Raw genomic sequence first — 23,245 nt, forward strand, 5'->3', positions numbered from 1 at the left:
AGAGTTGAAAACTGGTATTTCATGACTAAGACAGGTTTTCTCACGAACTCCACCCTGAATGCACTCTTGACTCCGACAGGAAGCGCTGTTGTGATCACGGAGAAACACATGACTCACGGGAAAGCCTGCCTTGATCCCTGCTCTGCCTCTGTGTGTTTTGAGATGCTTGAACATTTAGGGGAGTTTCCATTCTTGTTTTGATTCCTCTTCCGTGAATCTCCCTCCTATCTCAGGCTCTCCTCCCTGAAAATGTCACGTTTTCCACGTAGTTAAAAAACAAAACCAGAAAATGACAACAAGACAACCCATCCCCAAACCGGAAACTCTTCAGTAGCTCATAGTGATCTTTGTGTCCGTGTGCACGTGTTCAATTCAGATTTTACTCTTAAACTGAGAACACATTGAATCTTCTTAGCCTATGCTTTCAAACTCGAGTTCCTGCAAGGGCCCGCCGCCCGCCCGCCGCCCACATGGCCTTGTCTCCTTGACAGCTGCGTCCCCAGGGCTCCCGGGCAGAGCATGAAGGTGCCACACAGTCGGTGCGATCTCCTGCACCATCGGCCTCAATTCTCGGTCCATAAGTTCATTCTGCAGCTCTGGAGCCCCGAAGCCCACGTCGCCCCTTTGCGGCACGATGATGTCACGGTCCGTGAGCTTCTCCCCGTTCCTGGGGTCCAGCATGTCCTTCCAAGTCCGTTTCTCCACGCCCTCGAGCGTGATTCCGGCTCCAGACGGCTGCAGCACAGAGCAAGACGCGTCGCGGGACAAGCTGCGGTGGCTCGCCGTGCCGCTCCCTCTGTGCCGGAAGTGCCGCGCGGTCCCAGAGCCCGGCGGAGGCGTGAGGCCTTGCGCGTCGGGTCCGACATGCGCAGTGGCTGGTCTGACATGCGCAGTGGCTTCTCCGACGGGCAGCAGGTCTGCGTGCGCGACGGCTTCTACACTTTGGGGACGTCAGCCTCGAGGGTCGGGCACGGGATCCAGAAGCGGGGCAGCGCCTTGTCCTTGTCCTAGTCCTTGCTTGCGGGGCCTGCAGGGATCCTGGGTCGGGCATCCTCCGGGCCGTTCCCTGAGGCGGCCTTGGGCAAGAAGGGCTGGAGGGGGCTGCCTCACGGTGACTACCTCCTCTCCAGGAAGCCCGGCCCCGGCTGCTGCCCCGCGGCCGCCGCAGCTCTTTCTGCTGCTCACGCCCAGGGAACTATTCTGCTTCTCAGGTGCCTTCGTCTGCGGAGCCATCTCCTTCTCCTGGCACGAGGAGTATCCAGGATTGCCTCACGCTCATACAGTAGCCAATGGGGAGACGATGGGGCTGCGGCCGGGCTGCAGACAGAGGCAGCAGCCGTCGGAGCCCTTGACATCATCCCTGGCTCAGCTGGATGTTCTGGGTCCTGTAGCCTGAGGTCTTGCCGTATCTTCTCGCGGTAAGTATAGGCTCCCTGCCTTGCAATTCTTGCGGAAGTGTGTCATCCTCGCAAACGCCTCATTTCTTTGTCGCCTCTTCAGCTGTGCTCCAGCGGGGATCCTTTAACTATCAAACACAAGTGCGCACCTGCCCCCTGGTTGCGTTCCTTTCACTGCCTTGGACAGGTTGAAGCTCAAGGCTACCAACATGAATTTCAAAGTTACCTTTGGTAGGCAGACATTAAACGTATATTTTCCAGCCCTTACAGAAAAAACAAACATTTTTTTTTTCTTTGCTGAGAGTTGTTGGGGTTATTCTTTCGTTTTCACCTGTAATCACTGCAGAATTTTTTTTCTCAGCCCTGGTTCCCGGACAGGTTCTGTCTTTGGTCCTCAGTTATGGTACATGAAGGCAGTGGTTTGCAGAATGTGATTCAAATTTGTTTGCTTTTCCCAAAATACCGTTCTCCCTTTTTATCTGTTCAAAAACCTGTACTAACCAGAATTCTGGTTAGTCACGTCGGAGACAGAAAGCCACCATGACGGCGGCAATATAGGCCCTTAATTCGTGCCCACATGCGATTGACTGGCAAGTTGGCTAATACAAAAAGCTATATCCTAAGGTGTAAAGATAACGGATAGTAGTGGAAGAAACAACAAATTGCACGTGACTGCAGGTGCCTGAAATTGAATCAAAGGAAAGGAAGGCATCCAGAGGAAGAGGAAATTGCGGTTGAGTGGAAGAAGCTTACAACTTTGTTTTGGCTTTTCCTATTTTGTGGCATGAACTTGAGCCTCTGGTTCTGTAAATGGAGATGAGAAAAATTAGAAAGAGGAAATAAAAACCAGAAACCATAGAGCAATGTCAAAAATAATTTATCTAAAAATGTTATGAGAAGGCAGTGAATCAGTGTTGATTCGTAAATATGCATAAACAGATTTTCCTTCCAATAATGGAACTCAGCTGTTGAATTCTTTTTAGATGTCATGTTTCTTTAGAACTGACAAGCCTCAGAGAGGCAAGGCCACTATTATTCTCATTTTGCAGGTGAAGAAACAGGCTGACAGAGGTTAGCTACTTGCTCGGTCATATGGCTGGTTGGTGACAGAGGTGTGACTTGAACATGGAGGGTTTTTTGTTTGTTTGTTTGTTTTTTAAAAGATTTTATTTATTTATTTGACAGACAGATCACAAGTAGGCAGAGAGGCAGGCAGAGAGAGAGAGATGGGGAAGCAGGCTCCCCGCTGAGCAAGGAGCCGGATCCGGGGCTCAATCCTAGGACCCAGGGATCATGACCTGAGCTGAAGATAGAGGCCCTAACCCACTGAGCCACCCAGGCGCCCCGAACACAGAAGTTTTAAGTTCAGTTCCCATGCACTGAATCAACTGCCTCCTGTGCCTGAGAGAGGCTTTTGGGAATAGCTCAGAGTAGATCTTTTGCTTTCTACTGGGGTGAAAATATCATAGTCACTTGGGAGGAAAATAAAACAGTATGAGAACATATTTGAACACTACTCCTTTATGAAATATAGATGGGTTTGGGAAGAATTGATTATATCAGAATAATTCTCCATTGACTTAAAGTGAAATTAAAGAAAAATTGGAAGAATAACTGGTTTGGCCAGTCTCACCAGCTATCACCTTGAGAGGCGAGTTCTCAAGGTGGAAAATTCCAAGTCAAGGTAGAAGAGAACTGTTTTCTGTTTTTTGCCCCTTGAGCAGACCAACATGGCACCTAATGGCAAAGTCTCCTTTTTGAAATTTCAAAGGCTGAAATTCCCTTTTCAAACTACAGGAATAGGTAGGACCAACTTGTCTTTTGAGGGGAATTTATTAATAGAGAACTTGCTGTAGTTTTTATATTCAGGTTGGATTTCCTGTGATATACAAAAACTTAATAGCCAAAACTTTGAGTTATGGCTTGTTGGGTTTTGAGTGGAATTTCGGTTATTCCTCAAAACATCATTTGGGACAAATCAGATCATGACCGGGTAGCGACCAACCCCCAAATCTCAGTGGTTTAAAACAACAAAGATTTATTTCTTTGTCATGCTCTGTATCCTAGCAGGTTGGCAGAGGGACTTTGGTCTTAGTGGTCATTCAGATATTCAGGTTGACTGGGAACCTGTCAGGCTAGAGGAGGAAAAAGGAGAACCGTGGAAGATCTCACACTAAATCAAATGCTCCAGAAAAGAAGTGACATTGCCCCAACTCCACTGGCTGGCTTAGTCATATGCCTGCCCCCCCTTACTAGGAAGTATAGTCCTACCTTATGCTCAGAAGACAGAGAACTGGAAGTATTTGGTAAATTACACCAAAGGCTACCAAAATTAATATATAAATAGAGGAGACACTGGTAAATAAAATCCTGTAAATCAAATTTTTTTCTAGTAATGTTGATGATATAATTTAAAGGATGAAGCATTCCAAAATGCCTATTCACAGGAATAGTCACAAAATGAGAAGTGTGGTTCAAAGTTGAGAGAAAACCAGAATTTTAATGTAGTCATTATTATATTGGTCATGAATATAGGGATAAAGAAGCTCTTCTTTTTGACCAGGAGTATAGTAAATCAAGTATTTTTTGTCCATTGTTTGTCTGTTTTGCGTGGAAGATGCAGTATATTAGAGAAATTCTAGAATAGTGATAGCAATCAGATTTTATCTCCTATCACAATTCCAATTTTTTGTAAAATAGTGGACTCTAACCTTCTTTGATTGGTTAAATTGGTAGAACATACAATTTATTTGCTTTTATCTCCATTTATATATATTTATTTGGTTATCAATTACTATCATAATTTATTGCATATACTGGAAAACTTATACAAACATAGAAATTAGAACTGCAAATAAGCAGTCTGTACTTTCTTCCCACCCCACAAAGAACTGTCTTATTTGTCCCGTTTGGAGATGAATATCCTTGAGCACTTGTTGAACTGGATTTTCAGGTGAGGTCAAGCCTCAGTTCTTAGTGAGTAACAATGTCATCCAAGCAAAGAGAGAAGGATGTCATATGTCCCGGATGGTTAAAGTCTCTGATTCAAGTTGGCAAGGGTTGGATACTCTACATCCACTCTTGCTTCTTTTCTATTGCTACAAGACATCCTGTCTGAGGTTTCCTTTTTTAGATCATGGGACGTTATAGCTCTGACAAGTCTTCCAGTAACTCTTTCAAATGAGTCCTTCCTAAGCTGAATTAAGTGGATAATTGAACAGAGGAAACTACAGTGCATCTGAAAGTTCACAACCGCAAGTAGTTAGCAGTGGTTGGCAAGCTGGATCCAGAAACTGCATAGCATTTCAGAAGGCTTTCATATGGTATGCTCCTTTAATATGAAAGATGCCAGCTTCTTTGTGGTGTATGAACTATGACGCTCCTACAAGATTTTTTTTCAAAACTAATTATCAATTCAGTACTCATAAATTCGAAAGATAGGAGTTACTAGTTTTGAAAGTGCTACATGCTAGACATATTTTAAAAAATACCTTGTTCTGGGCGCCTGGGTGGCTCAGTGGGTTAAGCTGCTGCCTTCCGCTCAGGTCATGATCTCAGGGTCCTGGGATCGAGTCCCGCATCGGGCTCTCTGCTCGGCAGAGAGCCTGCTTCCCCCCCCCCCCCCCGCCTGCCTCTCTGTCTGCTTGTGATCTCTCTGTCAAATAAATAAATAAAATCTTTAAAAAAAAATAAAATAAAAAATACCTTGTTTTGAATGGTAGATGCTATCTTCCAAGGAAAGACTGGAGAACTTTCTGTGCCCATAAAAATGCATGTTTTATCTGTGTTAGCACAGAAAATGATTTTAGATGTATTGAGTTTTTAGGAAACTTGAAAAGTTGAGGAAGAATACATTATACCTATTGACTTTAGTAGGAGTACCAGATATTCTAATACTTTGATGTTTATGCATTGTAATCCGCTAAGAATTTTACTCAGAACACAAAATAAATATAACATCTTTTCCAAGGATTAGTATTACAATGGGGTTGTCTACTTATTTATGTTTTATTTGTTTTGGATAGGGGATTTTAATATACTGTATAAAATCTATAGACCTGGTAATGGTCTGTTGGAGTATAATAATTGCCAAGATCAGAAACTTGCAGGAATTCATGAGAACAGATTCTGTGTGGCTATGTGTCATTGTTTCAGAGGTTAGAGTAGTGGCAGGAAGGTGGTGACATTTGAATGGTATCTATAGGGCTGCAAACATTAATGCAGATTTTTGTATTTTGTGTTTAACGTATGTCTATGAAATCATATAAATTTCTTGTGTGTGTGTATAAAACAGCCCAACCCCCAAAAAACCTGTGGAGATAACGATGAATAAACACAATTTGGTACTTGTTCCAGTGATCTTGCAGCTTCTAATTCTAACAAGATTCCTTATCAAGCACTTTGGAAAGACTTAAATATTTTTTTCTTGTATCAAAAATGTTTTATTGGTGATTGACATTTCTTCTTTCCAACAGATGGTGCTATCTTACTGCCGACTATCCCATGGCAAACCCTCTAGATAGGTCCCTTTCTCCAGTTATCAACTACTGGTTTTGGTGTATCCGTCCTGTGAGCCAGCTGGGTATCATAATATTGTAAAAACAAAGCCCTAAAAATTCTAATAATAAATGTGTTTAATTTCTCAGTAATTTTTCTTCCTTAACCGCTTTTTATTAAAAGCTAGACATAAAATTAATTAATTAATATAATTAATGCATAACTTATTTCTGGCTTCTTAATATTCTTTGTTTTACTTGGCCATCAACCTATCGAAGGAAGATGTTCATTAAAACAGATTGTGTTGGGGAGCCTGGGTGGCTCAGTGGGTTAAGCCGCTGCCTTCGGCTCGGGTCATGATCTCAGGGTCTGGGATCGAGTCCCACATCGGGCTCTCTGCTCGGCGGGGAGCCTGCTTCCCTCTCTCTTTCTCTCTGCCTGCTTCTCTGCCTACTTGTGATCTCTCTCTCTCGCTGTCAAATAAATAAATAAAATCTTAAAAACAAACAAACAAAACAGATTGTGTTGACCTAAAATACCAAAGGGATTTTGATTAACTCTACCATGTACATCTGTAAATATTTGAAAAGGAAAAGATAGCTTTATTGAGTGAGACCCTTTCAGAAGCAGAGGTCATCTGGTGACCTAAGTTTCTTTTAGCTATATGACTTCTTGATACCATGATTTTTGAGTTGTTAGGCCTATTAAAGTTGTTGGACGTAACATGTAAATACAGATATAGATAACACGGCCGTTATTTGCATCTTCTTGGCCAGTTTTCCGTTGAATACTGCCACATTTAATGTAATGGCTTAAAAATGAAATGTAGATATAACAATTGAGTTATATCAAAGACTTAGTGAGTGTGGCTTCATAAAACTATTTTAATATCTCATTACCTTATTAAAACTTTTTATGTGAAAAATTTCAAACATACATAAAAGTAGAAGAAATGGTGTAAGGAAATTGCATTATCCATCATCTACCTTTAATAATTATCAGTATATTGTCAAACCTGTATCTGTATATCCCCAGCTGATCCCATGTTGGGGTATTTTTTTTTTAAGTTTTATTGAGGTATAATTTTTACATGCCATAAAAGCCACCCTTGTAATTGAATGCACCCTTCTACTGATTTGTAATTTAGTGATATTAAGTTAATTTATAGAGTTGTGAAACTATCATGGTCTACTTTTAGAATATTTCTCTCATCTCAGGTTTCCCTGTGCCTGTTTGCAGTAAGTTCTCACTCTCACACTTGTCCCCAGGTAATTGCTATTCTACAAATCTATAGATTTCTACTTTCTGGACATTTCATATAAATAGATTCATATAATGTATAATCTTTCACATCTCACTTTCTTTCGTAGTGTTTTTGATACAATGTTCACCAATACAGTATCATGTTGTTGTATTTCATTCCTTTTTTTTGTTATATTGTATTTCATTGTGTGGACCTATTACAATTTTCATTATCATTCATCAGTTGATCAACATTAAGATTGTTTCCAATTTTGGGCTATTATGTATAATGCTGTTATGAACATTCATGTGACAGTCATGTGAACATGTGTTTTGATCTCTCCTGGGTAGGTATCTAGTTGTGGAATTACTGGCTTGATTAATATTTATCTTTTTAAAAAAATTGCCAAGCTGTTCCCCAAATGGCTGTACAATTTGATGTTCCCAGCAGCAATTTGAGGGCTCCCTGATTCTCCACATCCTCATCAACACTTGGTATTATCTGTCTTTTTTAATGATAGCCATTGAAATGGGCGCATAGTGGTATCTTATTGTCCTTTTTTTTTTTAAGATTTTATTTATTTTTTCGAGAGAGTGTGATTGCACGAGTGCATGAAGGGGGTGGGGTGAGGCTGGGGGAGGGACAGAAGAAGAGGGAGAGAGAGAGAATGAATCCTCCAGCAGGTTCCATCCTAGGATCCTGAGATCATGACCCGAGCCGAAACCATGAGTTGGCCACTTAACTAACTGAGCTGCCCAGGTGCCCCTCATTGTCCTTTTTAATTATCTTATAAATCTGTTATGTTTATTGAATGTGATGAGTTCTTTCTCTGCCCCAGATGACTTTTCCAGTTGTTCTTAGGTGTTACAAAGAATCTTGATTTAATCAAAATGTCCTAACTGATTTAAAGATGAGGCACCTAGTTCCCATCCTCCCCTAAAGCCTAAGGTGAGGTGATGGTAGGGGGAGGCCAGTAGTTGGCTTTCCTCTTTTGCCTTCTTACTTTCTGAGCTTTCCCCCTTATTTTGCTGCCAAGGAACAAGGATGGGGGAGAGAGGGGGAGCAGAGAAGTCTTTTCTGGTACCGTAGTGAGGGAGCCCAACGTTTTCTTGGCCTGCAGGTGTTTGAGGCTGCCTTTTGACTTTCTGGGAGAGCACTTGATACACCTGCCTTGCTTGCTCCCTCACATGCAGTGAATACCTTTTCAATATAGCTGGTTGCTTCCCTGAACATCTAGAACTTGAATGATTAACTTCTACTTTTCTTTGCTGAGGTCTTTTTACCCCTATAGGTTGCTGCTTTTCTAAGGACCTAAAATAACCTCTTCTTTACAAGGCCCTTTTCTGGTCCTTAGGCAATATTAACTCATCTCTGTCCCCATAAATTTTGCAATTGCTTATAGCCTAACCCTGCCATCACTCTTCTGGTTCATCTGTTGATAGCTAGCCATCCCTTCTCTTTCATTTGAGGTTTCTCTACTTAGAACCAGAGAGCAAAGAGTTCACTGTCACCCCAAACTGAGAGATTCCACTGGGCCCCTCTTCGTAGACTTGAAGACAGGGTCAGGCATCTCCAAGGCCTCCATGTGGCAGAGGAGACACAGAACACTAACATCTAAAAATCTTCGATTCTGCTCTCTTCCTACCCTTTCATGTCCTCAGTGAGGTGAGGAATTCAAGAGTTGTATGCCTGTTTATTTGTGAGATCCTTTGAAAATTTGCATCTTGTTTGATACTCCACTCTGGGATATTGATTATATGTTGAGACAGTTCTGGGTGATAGGTCTGGATCACAGATAGTTCTTTATGATATATTTATATATTCCTCTACCGAGAAAAAAAATTTTTTTCAGTTAAGTAAAGGGCAAGTGACTGAAGGCATAGTAATTGTTTTACAACCCTAGGAAGGCAGAAGAACGAAGCAGCAGCGTTCATGATGTCTAGTTCTATATGACATATATCATATTTCCTCCCTTCCTCCCTCCCTCCCTGTTTCCTTCCTTCCATCCTTCTTTTCTTTTCTCTTTCTTTCTTTCTTTTATTTTTAGGTAATTTCTCCACCTAACACAGGGCTTGGACTTAAAACCCTGAGGTCAAGAGTTGCATGCTGTACTGACTTGAGCCAGTCAGGCACCCTGGCTTAGGTACATTTCTTGATCTCTTAGGGTCTGTTTTTATCCTGTGTAAAATTGAGGCAATACTACCTGTCTTTTTGGACATTATGAAGAATAAAAGAAATGATGTATGAAAACAAATTAAGCCAGTGCCTGGCATATAATGCATGCTTCTATATAACTGTATGACTGAGTTGTGAAGCATTATTTGCATTTGTTTTCTAGGACTGCAAAATAGCACAGACTGGTATCTTAAACAACGCATATTTATTTCCTTAAATTTCTGGAGGTTAGAAGTCCAAGATCAAAGTGTCAGCAGGATTGGTTTCTTGCCTTGTCTTATAGATGGCCATCTTCTTTCTGTGTCTTCACATAATTTTCCCTCTGTGTGACCTTGTGTCCTAATCTTTTCTCATAAGTAGTCATACTAGATTAGGGTCCACCCTAATGACTTCACTTTCACTTAATTACCTTTGTTTTTGTTTTTTGAAGATTTTATTCATGTATTTGACACAGGGAGAGGTAGAGTACAGAGGGAGCAGCAGGCAAAGAGAGAGGGAGGAGCAGACTCCCCGCTGAGCAGGGAGCCCAATGAGGGACTCAATCCCAGGACCCTGGGATTATGACCTGAGCCAAAGGCAGAGGCTTAACCAACTGAGTCACTCTCGCGCCCACTTAATTACCTTTTTAAAGGCTCTGTTTCCAAATATGGTCACATTCTGAGGTTGAGGTTAGGACTTTAAGATATGAATTTTGGAAGGACACAACTCAGCTCATAACAATGATTTAAAAGGAAGAAGCAAAACTCTTGCTTTTATGGTTGATGTGCTTGCTTACATAACAGATTAAAAGACTCTATGGCTGAACTATTGGAATTAATAAATGAATTTATTAGGTTGCCAGATCTAAGGTCAATACACAAAAATCATGTTTCTGTAGAATGGTAAAAAATAATTAGAAAATAAAAATGAAAAATACGACTTGCATTTAGTATCAAAACCACCAAATGCCTGGTAACAAATCTAATATGTGATGTACAAGATCTTCTCACCAAAAGAAAAAATAAAGGTTACAAAATGTTATTTAGAAAATTGAAAGAAATGAAAGAAGACCCAAGTATACCATGTGAATGATTAGAGGGCTAAATATCGTAGAAACATCAGTTTTCTCGAATGGATTTATAGACCAAATAAAATGCTGGTAGAATTCAACTGCAGATTGAATTTTGTGAACATTGAGTAAATCTTAAGACATATGAAAGTTTATGCAGTAAAAACTAGGATAATCTTAAGGAATAACAAATTTGGCAAACTTCTGTTACCAGATAGCATGACTATAATGTTATAGTAATTAAGACAATATGGTATTGGTACTATATTAAGGGTCCCCATGACTATCCTTAGGCTTGATGAGCTCTTAGGACATTAGGACTCCCAGGACTCAGGGTATAGTCATATTCATGGATATTATTTATTACAGTGAAATGATACAAAGCAAAATGAGAGAATAGAAGAGACACATGAGGCGAACTCTGGAGGAAATCAAGTGCAAACCTCCAAAAGTCTCCAAGTGGAGACACATTTAATTTCCCCAGCAAGTTATAACAATGCATGTGAAATGTTGTCTGTCAGAGAAGCTCATTAGAGACTTGGTGCCCAGCGTTTTTACTGGGGGCTTGTCATGTACACATACTCTGTCAAGTACACAAAACTTCCAAACTCTAGAAGGAAAACAAGTGTCCAGCATAATTTTCACTGTTTGTACAAAGAGTTTAGGCACAGTGAGAAATTCCGATCGGTTCTGGGAATGGTAGAAACCCTCTACAGATCTAGGTTTCCACATTCGAGCCAAGGACTAACCTTATATGCAAGCCTGTCAAAGGATAACAAAACAATCCTGTTTTGTTAACTCTTTTCTGAACAAGTGCAAAGATGGATAAATAGAGCAATAGAATAGAAACAAGTCCAGAAGTAAATCTACATATATATAGTTACCTGATATATGACAAAAACATCATTCCAATATAATGGGGGAAAGATGGCATTTTTAATAAATGATGATGGATCACTTGGTTATCTAAGTGGGACAAAGTAGACCTTGCTGCCTACTTTACACAATAGCCAAATATCAATTCCAGCTGGGTCAAAATCATAAAATTTATAGAAGGTAACTTGGAGAGTGTCTTCATGATCTTGGAGGCAAGACATTCTCAAAAGCTCACAAAAAGCACCAACTGGCTGGGGCGCCTGGGTGGCTCAGTGGGTTAAAGCCTCTGCCTTCGGCTCAGGTCATGGTTCCAGGGTCCTGGGATCGAGCCCCACATCGGGCTTTCTGCTCAGCAGGGAGCCTGCTTCCTCCCCCCTCTCTCTCTGCCTCTCTGCCTACTTGTGATCTCTGTCAAATAAATACATAAAATCTAAAAAAAAAAAAAAAAAAAAAAGCACCAACTGGAAAGGCAAAGATAGATACATTGGACAAGATTAAAGTTGGGAACTTTGTCAAAAGGTGGCTCCGTCAGTTAAGCGTCTGCCTTCGGCTCAGGTCATGATCCTAGGTTCCTGGGATGGAGCCCAGCATCTGCTCAGCACGCAGTCTGCCTCTCCCTCTCTCTCTGCCCCTCCCCCCACTTGTATGTATGCTCGCTCTCTCAAATAAATAAAACTTTTAAAAAAGGGATAACACTGAGTAAAATAAATTAAGCCATGGAGTGAGAGAATGCATGCTAAATATTATCTACCAAGGACTTGAGTGCAGAGGATATGAGGAAATCCACTCCCAGCCCTGAAAACAATGTAATATTAAAAGTGTACAAAAGACTTAAACAAACAGGCACTTCACGAAAAAGGATATCCATATGACCAATAAACATATAAAAAGGGGAAAGGGTGATTATATGAGTTTCCTATTGCTGCTGTAAGAAGTTGCCGCAAACTTAGTGACCTATGACTGACTCCTTGGAAGATACTCAGCAGAAACGTGTACCAGTACTCACCAAGAGGCATATTATTAGAATTCACACAGTCATACTTTTCATCATAGTTCCAAGCTGGAAACTACTGCGGATTTCCAACAGCAGTAAAATGAGTAAGTAAATTGTGGTGTATTCATGCAGTGGAATACTGAGCAGCAGTAAGGATGAAGAAACCACCACTATTACCGTGTGTAATGGCATGGGTGAAACTCCCAAATGTCAGCAGAGCAAAAGCATCCAGGCACACAGAAGTACATACGGTGTGATTGTACTTATATAAAGCTCGGAGCCAGTGCATGGTGTTAGAAGCCAGAATAGTGATCCCTTTGGGGATGATAATGCAGAGAAGGGGGCAATGGGAAGTTTTGTCAGTGTTGGCGATGTTCTGTATCCTGATTTGGGGCTGGCTCTGCAGATGTTTTCATTCTAAAATGATTCATCAAGACCTTACTCACAATTTATGCACTTTCCTACGTATGCTAAATTTAGTAAAAAGTTAACTTCTAAAATAAGTAAATAATATGCATGAAGTCTTTTTGAGAAATCTTTGAAAAATTATTATCTTGTAAACTTTTCCCTTTCCCACCCCACCCTGAAGTCTTTTACTTCAAAACATTTGTTTCCTTTTTGGGATCTTCACACTCTCCAGTTGAAGGCTGGGTCCGATTTTAAGTTAGCCGAGTCTCTGGAAAGTTGAGAATATCCTTTCAGGAAATGGGTCCATAATTGTGTGGATGTGTTTCACAGATGACAAAAACAGGCTTGGTGGGAATTTTAGCTTCAGCATTTCATCCAGTGCCAACTACACTTGACATAGAAACTCCAGTGACTCGTCATCTCAGGTTGTGACAGTGAGATCAGGAGGAGTTTGGAAGTTCAGGCCCAAAAGAGATCCGTTACTAGTAAGCCAGTTTCTGTGTTTTGTCTTTACAATAATGCACATATTCTTTGTGGGTTTCAACTCTGTGTGTGACTGAAGATGTTTTCCACGTGTGCGATTTCATACAGTCCTCTAAAAGTTCCTTTTATCTCACTGAACTTATTTGGTTGCTTGTTTATTTATTTATAAACTTGCTTTAAGAAATCCTGTAGTGATATTATGCCTCCATCAGAAAGGATGAATACCCAACTTTTGTATCACCACGGACAGGACTAGAGGAGATTATGCTGAGTGAAGTAAGTCAAGCAGAGAGAACAAATTATCATATGGTCTCACTTGTGGAGCATAAAGAATAACATGGAGGACATGGGGAGATGGAGAGGAGAAGTGCGTTGGGGGAAATCAGAGGGGGAGACGAACCATGAGAGACCGTGGACTCTGAGAAACAAACTGAGGGTTTTGGAGGGGAGGGGAGTGGGGGGTTGGGTGAGTCTGGTGGTGGGTATTAGGGAGGGCAGGTATTGCATGGAGCACTGGGTGTGGTGCATAATCAATGAATCTTGGAACACTGAAAAAATAAATTTAAAAAATTAAAAAAACAAAACCCTTTAGTGAAAGATACAGAAGAAATGGAAAGAAATTCCTTTTCTGGAATTACAGAATCTGGATTTATGGAACCCTTAAGGATATTCAGTCAACCATGTATCCAGAGTGTTGGGGAAGACCATATTTCTGAATCCTCATGTTTGCTCAAAAGGAGCCTTCCACTCAAGTTCCTTAGGGGAGAGTTGTCACCCTTTTCTCATCTCCCTCTGCTTGGTGACTTATTTACTTTGTGAGATTAGTAGAGAACACCTGAGCATTCAGTGGCTTGATTCCCTATCTTTCTTAAAGCAGTGGGTCCTGAAGCTGTAGGCCTTTATTTGTCGAGTAGTTTTTGAAGAGGGTGCTGTCTCTGCAGTGATTGGGTTTTTGGATCTATATGCTGAACTCATGGTCATAGGTAATAGAAGGTTGAGTGTACCTACAGATCTAAGCTGCCTTCTTCAGTATGCCTTTATCAGTAATCAGGCTTTTATTTTTATTTCTTATCTCTGTGTGTGTCTCTCTCTTTTTTAAGATTTTATTATTTTATTTGAGAGAGAGCGAGAGAGCATGAGCAGAGGAAGGGGCAGAAGCAGACTACCTGCTGAGCAGGGAGCCCCACACAGTGCTTGATCTCAGGACCCAGGGATCATGATCTGAGCCGAAGGCAGACACAGCCTACTAAGCCACTGAGGTGCCCCTTTGTGTCTCTTTCTTGATAGGCTCATTCCACTTTGATTTCAGTTGGCCACATGTCTTAGTCTGTTCAGGCTGCTGTAATATACCATAGACTGGGTGACTTATAAACAACAAAAATTTATTTCTCACAGTTCTGGAGGCTGGGAAATCCAAGGTCAAGTTTTGGGCAGATTCACTGTCTGGTTAGGACTGTCTTTTCATGTGGGAGAAAGGGCACGGTGACTTTCCAGGGTCTCTGTTACGAGGGCACTAATTTCATTCATGAAGGTTCTACCCTCATGACCTAATTACCTCCCAAAGTCCCCACCTCCAAATGCTATTATGTTGGGCATTAGAATTTAACAGATGAATTTCAGAGGACATGGTCTGTAGCACCACACATGCCTGGGAGTATGCCATTCTTCTTATGAGGCTCAGATAATGTGGACATACAACTGTCTTGCACAGTTGGACAGATTAAACTGTTAGAAGGAAAAGAAAGCTTTGCTAAGTTTTAAGGAGAAAAGAAAAGGAAAGCAAGAAATATACAGAGGGGTACCTGGGTGGCTCAGTGGGTTAAAGCCTCTGCCTTTAGCTCAGGTCATGATCCCAGGGTCCTGGGATCGAGCCCCACATCGGGCTCTCCGCTCAGCAGGGAGCCTGCTTCCTCCTCTCTCTCTGCCTGCTTCTCTGCCTACTTGTGATCTCTGTCAAATAAATAAATAAAATCTTAAAAAAAAAAATCTCTTACAGAGAAAAACAAGAACAGTAAGAAACATTGAAAGCTACCTAAATGCCCAAATCAGGAGTTTGGGTACCTCCAGTCCCTTTCCTTGAGATCAGCTCATTAGCACTTCTGCTGCTTAATAGGTCAACAAGGAAAATGACATTCTTATTTTTCTGACTATATATGGAAAACTAATGTAGAAAACTCTAGCAATAAAATGGTATAAAGAAGAATCACCTAAAATCTCTCCAGTAGGGTACCCAGTGAATATTTTAGGAACGATTCTTCACAGAATGTGCGTGTGAGAACCTTTGGAGTCCTGGAACTGTCTTATATATTTATGTAGTTGGTAGTCACATGGATGTATACAAAGTAAAAATTCAGGTTTTACAAGATTTATGCATTCTACTATATGTATATTGTGTATCAGTTTAAAAATCTAGATGTTTATTTCTCTCTACAGTTTCACAGAAACAATCTTATTATCCATGCGGTTTTGATACGTCTTCCCTCCAGGGGTCATATATTTTAAACTTTTTCCATAACAATACACTTACCTATATATCGCTGTCTTAGGGCACGTTGTGGCAAGATTTAGAATCTTATGGAAGCTGGTTTAGGGAAAACAGAAGTTATAGGCATTCTCACGGCATCTTAGACCAATTATATTTCTTTTTTTTTTTAAGATTTTATTTATTTATTTGACAGATAGAGATCACAAGTAGGCAGAGAGGCAGGCAGAGAGGCAGGCAGAGAGAGAGAGAGAGGAGGAAGCAGGCTCCCTGCGAGCAGAGAGCCTCCGGTGTGGGGTTCGATCCCAGGACCCTGAGATCATGACCTGAGGTGAAGGCAGAGGCTTTAAGCCACTCAGCCACCCAGGCACCCTAGACCAATTATATTTCTTATTTTTTAATTTATTCCTTATCTTTGAGCCAATCTTCTGATCCTTCTCTAATTTATCTTACTTTCTCTATATTTGGTCATCTTAAAATTTTATCACAGTCTTAGGGAGTAGCTTCGTAGTTTCCATCAGACAGTTTTCTCACATAAAGGGCCATTTCATGAGGTCCATGTCTTAGGACATAGATGATCCATGGAGTTCACTGTGTGAATATTCTGTTCTACCTGATGTAGCTATGCCTGCAAAGCAGGAAAGTAAGTATCAGAGAAGCTAGTCTGCATCTTGTCAACAAATCAAAATTGTTTAACTGTATGGGAAGATGGGCAGAAATAGCTTTAATTACCATTTTAGGAACTCATTCAGTAGACATTTGTCATTCAGAACTCTAATGTGTGTGACATCGTATTGGATGCTGGGGGTACAGCAGTGGATATGACATATGTACTGGACTTCAGTGAACACAGCCCAGTGGAAAGTGGAGCCTGGAGGGTCCCTGTTGAAGCAAGTTTCTAAGACAGATGTTTCCTGACTCTGAGCTTGCCCAAGGGTGAGAGCTGCACTGGGGCAATCTCCTCAGGCACAGTGACGGATGCTAAACATGAAGAATTTGTATCGTTAGAGTAAAAAAAGAACCAGAGGTCTGAAAACCTGGAGAAACATTTGGAGGTTGGCAAAAGGTAAGGAAAGCCAGTAGAAGATATTGAAACCAAGGTTTGAAGCCAGAAATCTGAGGCCTGACTTGCAAAAAGAAGAGAATCTGGAGTTGAAGGTGATGGGTGAATTAAAATCATGAAAGAGTAAAGAAGGTTAAGTGAAGCACAGGTGACCGCAGGCCCTGAGGTGAGTGCATTGGGCTCAGTGGCCCGCTGGAGAAAACAGAGAGCAGACACTCAGGATGAGAAGAACACACACAATAAATGTGATGTAACTTTGGAACCTGCAAGAACCTGTGATTAGGTTTAGATTTGTTGTGATAGCAGACTGAAAGTCTGTTTTAAGTGCCAGATAGATTGACATGATTATAAATGGTTTGCCTGCTCTGGATGCATAAACAAGCTTAGTGATCTTTTCCGAAGAGCATACATCTATCTTCTGGTATTCCCACCCCTGTCTACTTGGGTACATATTGAATAGAAACAGCTACAAGAATCTTTTCATTAACAGGATATAAATGTTTCTGAAGATGGATTGAGAACACAACATAAAATACAACAGAATATGCCATTTGGCAGCTGGTGGGTGGTCTGGTTTGTTAGTTGTTCTAGAATAAGCCTCTTACTGTCAAACTGGAAAAATGTGAAAACCAAACAACAGGCACGGTCCAAGATAGGATACTTAATATGATCATTAAGAAGGAGAAAGGACATTCGAAGGAGTAAAACACAAGTTAATGACTCTTTGGTGAATGTTCCTGTTTAATATAATGGCTAATGGAGTCCCCTCTCCTAACCCCAAACCTGACGTCTGAGCCAAATATTTAGCATAAAAGAAATGCCAATCAGCTGTGTTGAATTTGATCCCAGTGGAAATTTCATTTCTGTTGTTTCTTAGAATAAGTGGATTTATGTTGGCTTCCATTGTTTAAGGAAATACTTTGATTCCTTTGTACTTTCCAGCCAAAGACACAGGGAAGACGTCCAGAGTAGGAAGCAAGCTGTGTGTGTGTGTGTGTCTCTGTTGCAAACTTGGGTAATTATCAAGAATTTTCAAATCAGAACTGATGTGGGAAAGTGGAGGGAACTTTGTGATGAAAGAAGCAAGTAAAACCCAGAGGTTTCCTGCTGTAATCTGCTGAAATTTTAATTCTGTCATTTTCACTGTTCCATATATAAAATACATGCATTTTAATTAAATTTCTTGTTTATCATAGCTTATCAGAGAGAGATAAAGATAGGTAGAAAGCTCCTATTACATATCTATGGCATGGAGGTAATTTTGGTATTATTAAATATTGGTATTTCCTTATATTCGCTTTGTAACCAACTTGTTATTATATATATGTGTGTGTATATATATGCATATATACACACACACACACACACAGAGTAGTTGGCCATATCCAGTGCTTTAGGTCTATAAGGATGATATCATGCTCATTGGATAAGTACTTGATCAAAACAAAGGAAAAGGGTACATTCTATACCTGGGAATGTACTGGCAAGATCACTGGAAGTTGGTGTCAATGCCTCTCATTAAAGTGCTTGAAAGATCCATGGTCATGAAATGTGAGTGGTAAGATCCCCATTTTCAAATAGGAGGAGAAGGAAGAAGGGGAGGAGAAAGCAGCAGTAGCAGCAGCAGCAGAAGGGAAAAAACAGGGGTCGGTGTGTGGAGAGGGAAAGAGAGAGAGAGAAAAAGAGAAAGAAAGAAAAGGAAGGAAGGAAGAGGAAAAAAGAACAGTTGACTCCTACTAATCCGATTCCTGGAACAGGCAGGCTGGCCCCCACACCTTCGTACTCTCACTTCTGGGTGGAATATTGGCTCACAAGCCAGCTCAGAAGTTGTGTTTCTGTTCTGTCTCCAAAAGTTTCACTCTACTTGTGTTGTTCCCCATTTACCCAATTCCCCTCTTTATCTTTATTTTTTAAAAGGATTTATTTATTTATTTGAGAGAGAGAGAGCGAGCTTGTGTATGCAGATGTGCCTTTGAGTAAGTGGGGTTAGGGAAGGGCAGAGAGAGAATCTCATGCAGATTCCCCACTGAACATAGAGACCTACGTGGGGCGATCTCATGACCCTAAGATCATGAGCGGAGCAGAAACCAAGAATAGGATGCTCAACTGACAGAGCTGTCCACATGTACCCCAGTTATTACCCTCTTTAGAGGGTAGTTTCTTGATGTCTTACCAGTTTCTTGAATGTCTTTCATGAGATAATCTCTGCATATTCAAGTGATTACGTGTATGGTTCCCCTGTCCCCATTTTTACCCAAATGATGTTCTGCATTTTGCTTTTTATAAACTTGAAAATATATCTTGATTTTTGTTGCACAGCAGAACACAAGGAACTTCCTCATCCTTTCTCTAGAAAGCTTTTTAGCATTCTATTCCAATGTATGGAGTGTCATAATTTTTTAAATCAGCTAACTCTTGATGACTTTTAAGCTACTCTTGTTATTTTGCTGCTTTGAATTTTAACATAGTTAATGAATAGACTTAAGAATATGTCATTTCACAGAGTTGTGAATATGTATATAGGATGTGTTTGTGTGTGTGTCTATGTGTGTGTGTAATTGGCTAGGTTAAAGATATGTATATTTTAAATGTTGGTAGTTATTACCAAATTCCCTCCCTAGAGGCATCAACTGTATTCCAATCAGTAATGTATGAGAATGCACAAACATGTCACCTCATTAAATTTTTCATTTTTACAAATCTGACCTTTGAAAAAAAGTATCTCGGTAAAATTTGAACTAGCATTTCCTTTATTTCAAGTGGAGTAGAATATCTTTTCATATCTTAAAAAGCTATTTGTATTTCCCTTTCTCTGATCTGTCTGTTAATATCCTTTACCCATTTTTTCTACTTATTTTGTTCCTTTCGTTATTGATTCTAGAAGATCTTTATATATGAGGGAAATGAGCCCTTTGTCAGTGTTCAGAATTGCAGGTATTTCCCAGTTTAATATTGCTTTTCTGTGACTAAGTCCAGATATTCTTTATTTCATTATTTCTATATTTTGAGTTGTATTTTAATTTTTTTATTTTTTATTTTTTATTTATTTGACAGAGAGAGAGATCACAAGTAGGCAGAGAGGCAGGCAGAGAGAGAGGAGGAAGCAGGTCCCCTGCGGAGCAGAGGGCCCGACGCGGGGCTCGATCTCAGGACCCTGAGATCATGACCCGAGCCGAAGGCAGCGGCCTAATCCACTGAGCCACCCAGGCGCCCCTTGAGTTGTATTTTAAAAGTCTTTCTGTACTGAGTTTGTTTTTTTTTTTTAAGCCTTTCTCTGTTCCTTCTCTTCATTGTCTTTTAACTCTATTCCACCTAGAATTTATTTTGGTATAATATGTGAGATCTTTTAATATAAATATGTTGCAGTATTGGAATTGCTGTGCATTGTCATAAAGTTATTTACCCTATAAATGATGTGTGTAGAAGCAACAATGTCTGTTAAAAGGAACAAAACTTCTATCTAATAACAAAAATAAATCAGGGTGCCAAAACAGGGCATTAAACCCTTAAAGTACTACCTAAGAGATTATTAACTGTATAAACATTGTTTTACATAGTGTAAGATCTCCATTATATCATTAAAAGAAATCTTAATATTGCCACTTAAAATACTAATTTTCCATAATTTGAGTCTGAATTTAATTACACCTCTTAAAATTTTTTTTTTTTTTTTTTTTGGGCAAAAGACTCTGTTTGATATATTGGGTGATTCTTATTGATATATTTCAGGATTTTTTTTCCATGTGAAAGAGGTCATTTTGTAAGTTCAGACCATACAGGAGCTTTCTGTAAATTTTACCTTCGCCAGCATGAGAACACTGAAAGGATGCCCCAGAGGGAAGATAGGGAGCCTCAACGTGCCGATTTCGGGGCCAAAGGCAGAAGGAAAACTAACTTTACCTGTTTGGCAACTTCTACTGAACCTAATTAAGGAATTTGAAGTGAAAACAGATAATTCAACTGAGTAAAACATTTTGGACTTATGTCCACTTACAAGTGAGGACAATGTTGACCATGTTTCTGTGGAAGCATTGAGCAAGACTCAAGTGGAGACCATACTGGGACATTTCACCCAAAATTCAGCTTAATCGTAGGAAGTTATTTTAGAGATCATCTCTATCCAGTCTTCTCATTTTGCTGATTAAGTAATAAGGATCAGTAAGACCCGATAGCATGTCTGTAGATTTAATATTCATAGCGAATATCTTTAAAACAAAGACTAGTTGACCTTTGAATAACATGGGTTTGAAGTGCACAGGTCCCCTTAGATGTGGCTTTCTTATAATACAGTACTGTGATTGTATTTTTTCTTATGATTTTCTTTAACAACATCTTTTCTGTAGTTTATCTTATTGTAGGAATACAGTATATAATACATCTACCATACAGAATATATGTTAATCGACTAGTTATATTTTCACAATGATTCCAATCAATAGTAAGCTATTGGTAGTTATGTTTTTGGGGAGTTAAAATTATATGTGAATTTATAGCTGGACAGGGGGTTGGCGCCCCTAACCCCCATGTTATTCAAAGGTCAACTGTATTTGATAGGATACATAAAAATAGAGAATGTAGGGAGAGAACATAAAAATCATTTAATCCATCGTTCTTCCTAACAGAAGGTAAAAAGGTGTTCCTTATAAAGAAAATATTTGAAATAAATTTTTAAATATCAGAAAGATTTAGAGGCAGCTTTGAATGCTCAACAAACTTATTTTGGAACAAACAAGAATGACTTTACTAGGTGAGGAGTAAGTACACATTTCCTCAGAAAGTTCCCTCTGTTAAACTACGAAGAGATTGAGTTTACGATTGATTGTAATTATTAAGAAAAACTAAGGTTTTTCTTTTTTCTTTTAAACTATTTATTTTTTTTAAAAGATTTTATTTATTTATTTGACAGACTGAGATTGAGAGAGAGCACAAGTAGGCAGAGAGGCATGCAGAGGGAGAGGGAGAAGCAGGCTTCCTGCTGAGAAAAGAGTCTGATGCAGGACTCCATCCCAGGACCCTGAGATCATGACCTGAGCCGAAGGCAGCCACTTAACCGACTGAGTCACCCAGGCGCCCAAAGCTAAAGTTTTTCTGAGTACATTTTTGATATTTTGAGTTTAACTTCATGAAAAGTGATCATGGCTTTCCAGAATATATCCCTGTCAGGGACAGAATAATAGGCTGATTTAATTTAGTATGAAGTTTTCTTAATGAAAGTCAGTTTAAATAGGAATAACATTGTGTCTCTTCCAGTCACCAAAAACTTCCTTTCAGAGTATTTATCCTTACAAATGAAAAACAAGTGTTAGGAACAGTCAGAGATGAATGAGATTCCTTTGCCCTAAGTGCCCATGTTATTAGAAAAACAATAAAGTCGGTTGCCCATTTTGGCTATTGGAAAGCTGTCAAGAAGCAAATTTAGGAATTATTAAAGAAATAATATTTTGAGAGTCAGAGTCCCATAGTGAAAACTAAAACCAGTAGAAATGTTTAAATGCAGAAGGGTTTATGTTTAGAATTAGCTACAAATTCTTATCATTCATACGGTTGTGTGAAGAAAGGAAACAGGAACTTCTCGAAGTCATTGACTTCAGGCTTTAAATCCAAATGGCCTTTAGAGCTAACTGCAGGGTTTAAAAACAAATCAAATGAAGATTGTTGTGCCACTGATTTCATGGCTTGAGCTTTCTTTATCATTTGTTTATTAAATGGAGAGTGGTGACATTTCAGGAAATTGAGGATAGATTGTGTGCAAAATATGAAAAAGGAAATACGAGAGCAGAATTTGTCTCTGAGGTGTTTTATTCTCTTGTTCCTAACTTAGCTGAGCCAGCTCCTGCGGCACATGTCCTTTAAAATTTCACATTCTGAATTCTACCAGGCCAGAGTTTTCTTCTGAAGCAAAAATATTTATATAGTTCAGATCCTTGGTTACATGCTTCTGTCAAGGAAGATACTAGAGTTTCCTTCAAAATTTTGTTCTTAGGATTTAAAGTCGACAGCGAATAGAAAAGGGCTGTTTCTAAGGAGTTTAAAATTTCGCTTTAACCCGCTTTTGTTTCCATCTCTGCAAAATACATCAGCCTTGTATCTATTGTAGTGGTTATTGGATATTGGTTACACAAATCCAAGAGGTAATTTGGCAGTAGCACAATTTCTTTTTCTCTGTATTTGGGAGCAAAAGAATAAATTCTAGTCACTCTTCCCCTAGAGTGGATCATCGTGAACATTATACAATAGGGTTTTCTCTGTACTACACTTGGAGTATAAGCTGAGATAAGACCATATATTCAGAGCAGAGTGCTAAGAGAAGATACAAAGATGGGTCTGGGCACAACTAGTTATTTATATCCCTTAGAAAGAAAGATGGCCTCAACTTGGCTAGCTTAATTTTGCATCCTTAAAATGGTCATATTTTTCCTTCCACTCCATGTCCAGACCTCTTATGTTTTGGTTTGATTTGGTTTTCCTTTTTTTATGTTTAATAAAACCCCCTCTGAGTTCAGGCTTGAGTATATGATTTCTGGGAAATCACATAGAAATTGAGAAGTAGGATGAAATAAGGACACTTTTATCTCCACT

The 23,245-nt window shown here is 39.8% G+C and overlaps 1 pseudogene; it reads right to left on the reverse strand.

Annotated features, from left to right (window-relative positions):
• Positions 1 to 411: 411 nt before the first annotated feature.
• Positions 412 to 23,245, reverse strand: part of LOC123942079 — a 40,530-nt pseudogene continuing 17,696 nt past the window's right edge.

Source organism: Meles meles, chromosome 5 (genome assembly GCF_922984935.1).
Source record: "Meles meles chromosome 5, mMelMel3.1 paternal haplotype, whole genome shotgun sequence".
Classification (NCBI taxonomy): Eukaryota; Metazoa; Chordata; class Mammalia; order Carnivora; family Mustelidae; genus Meles; species Meles meles.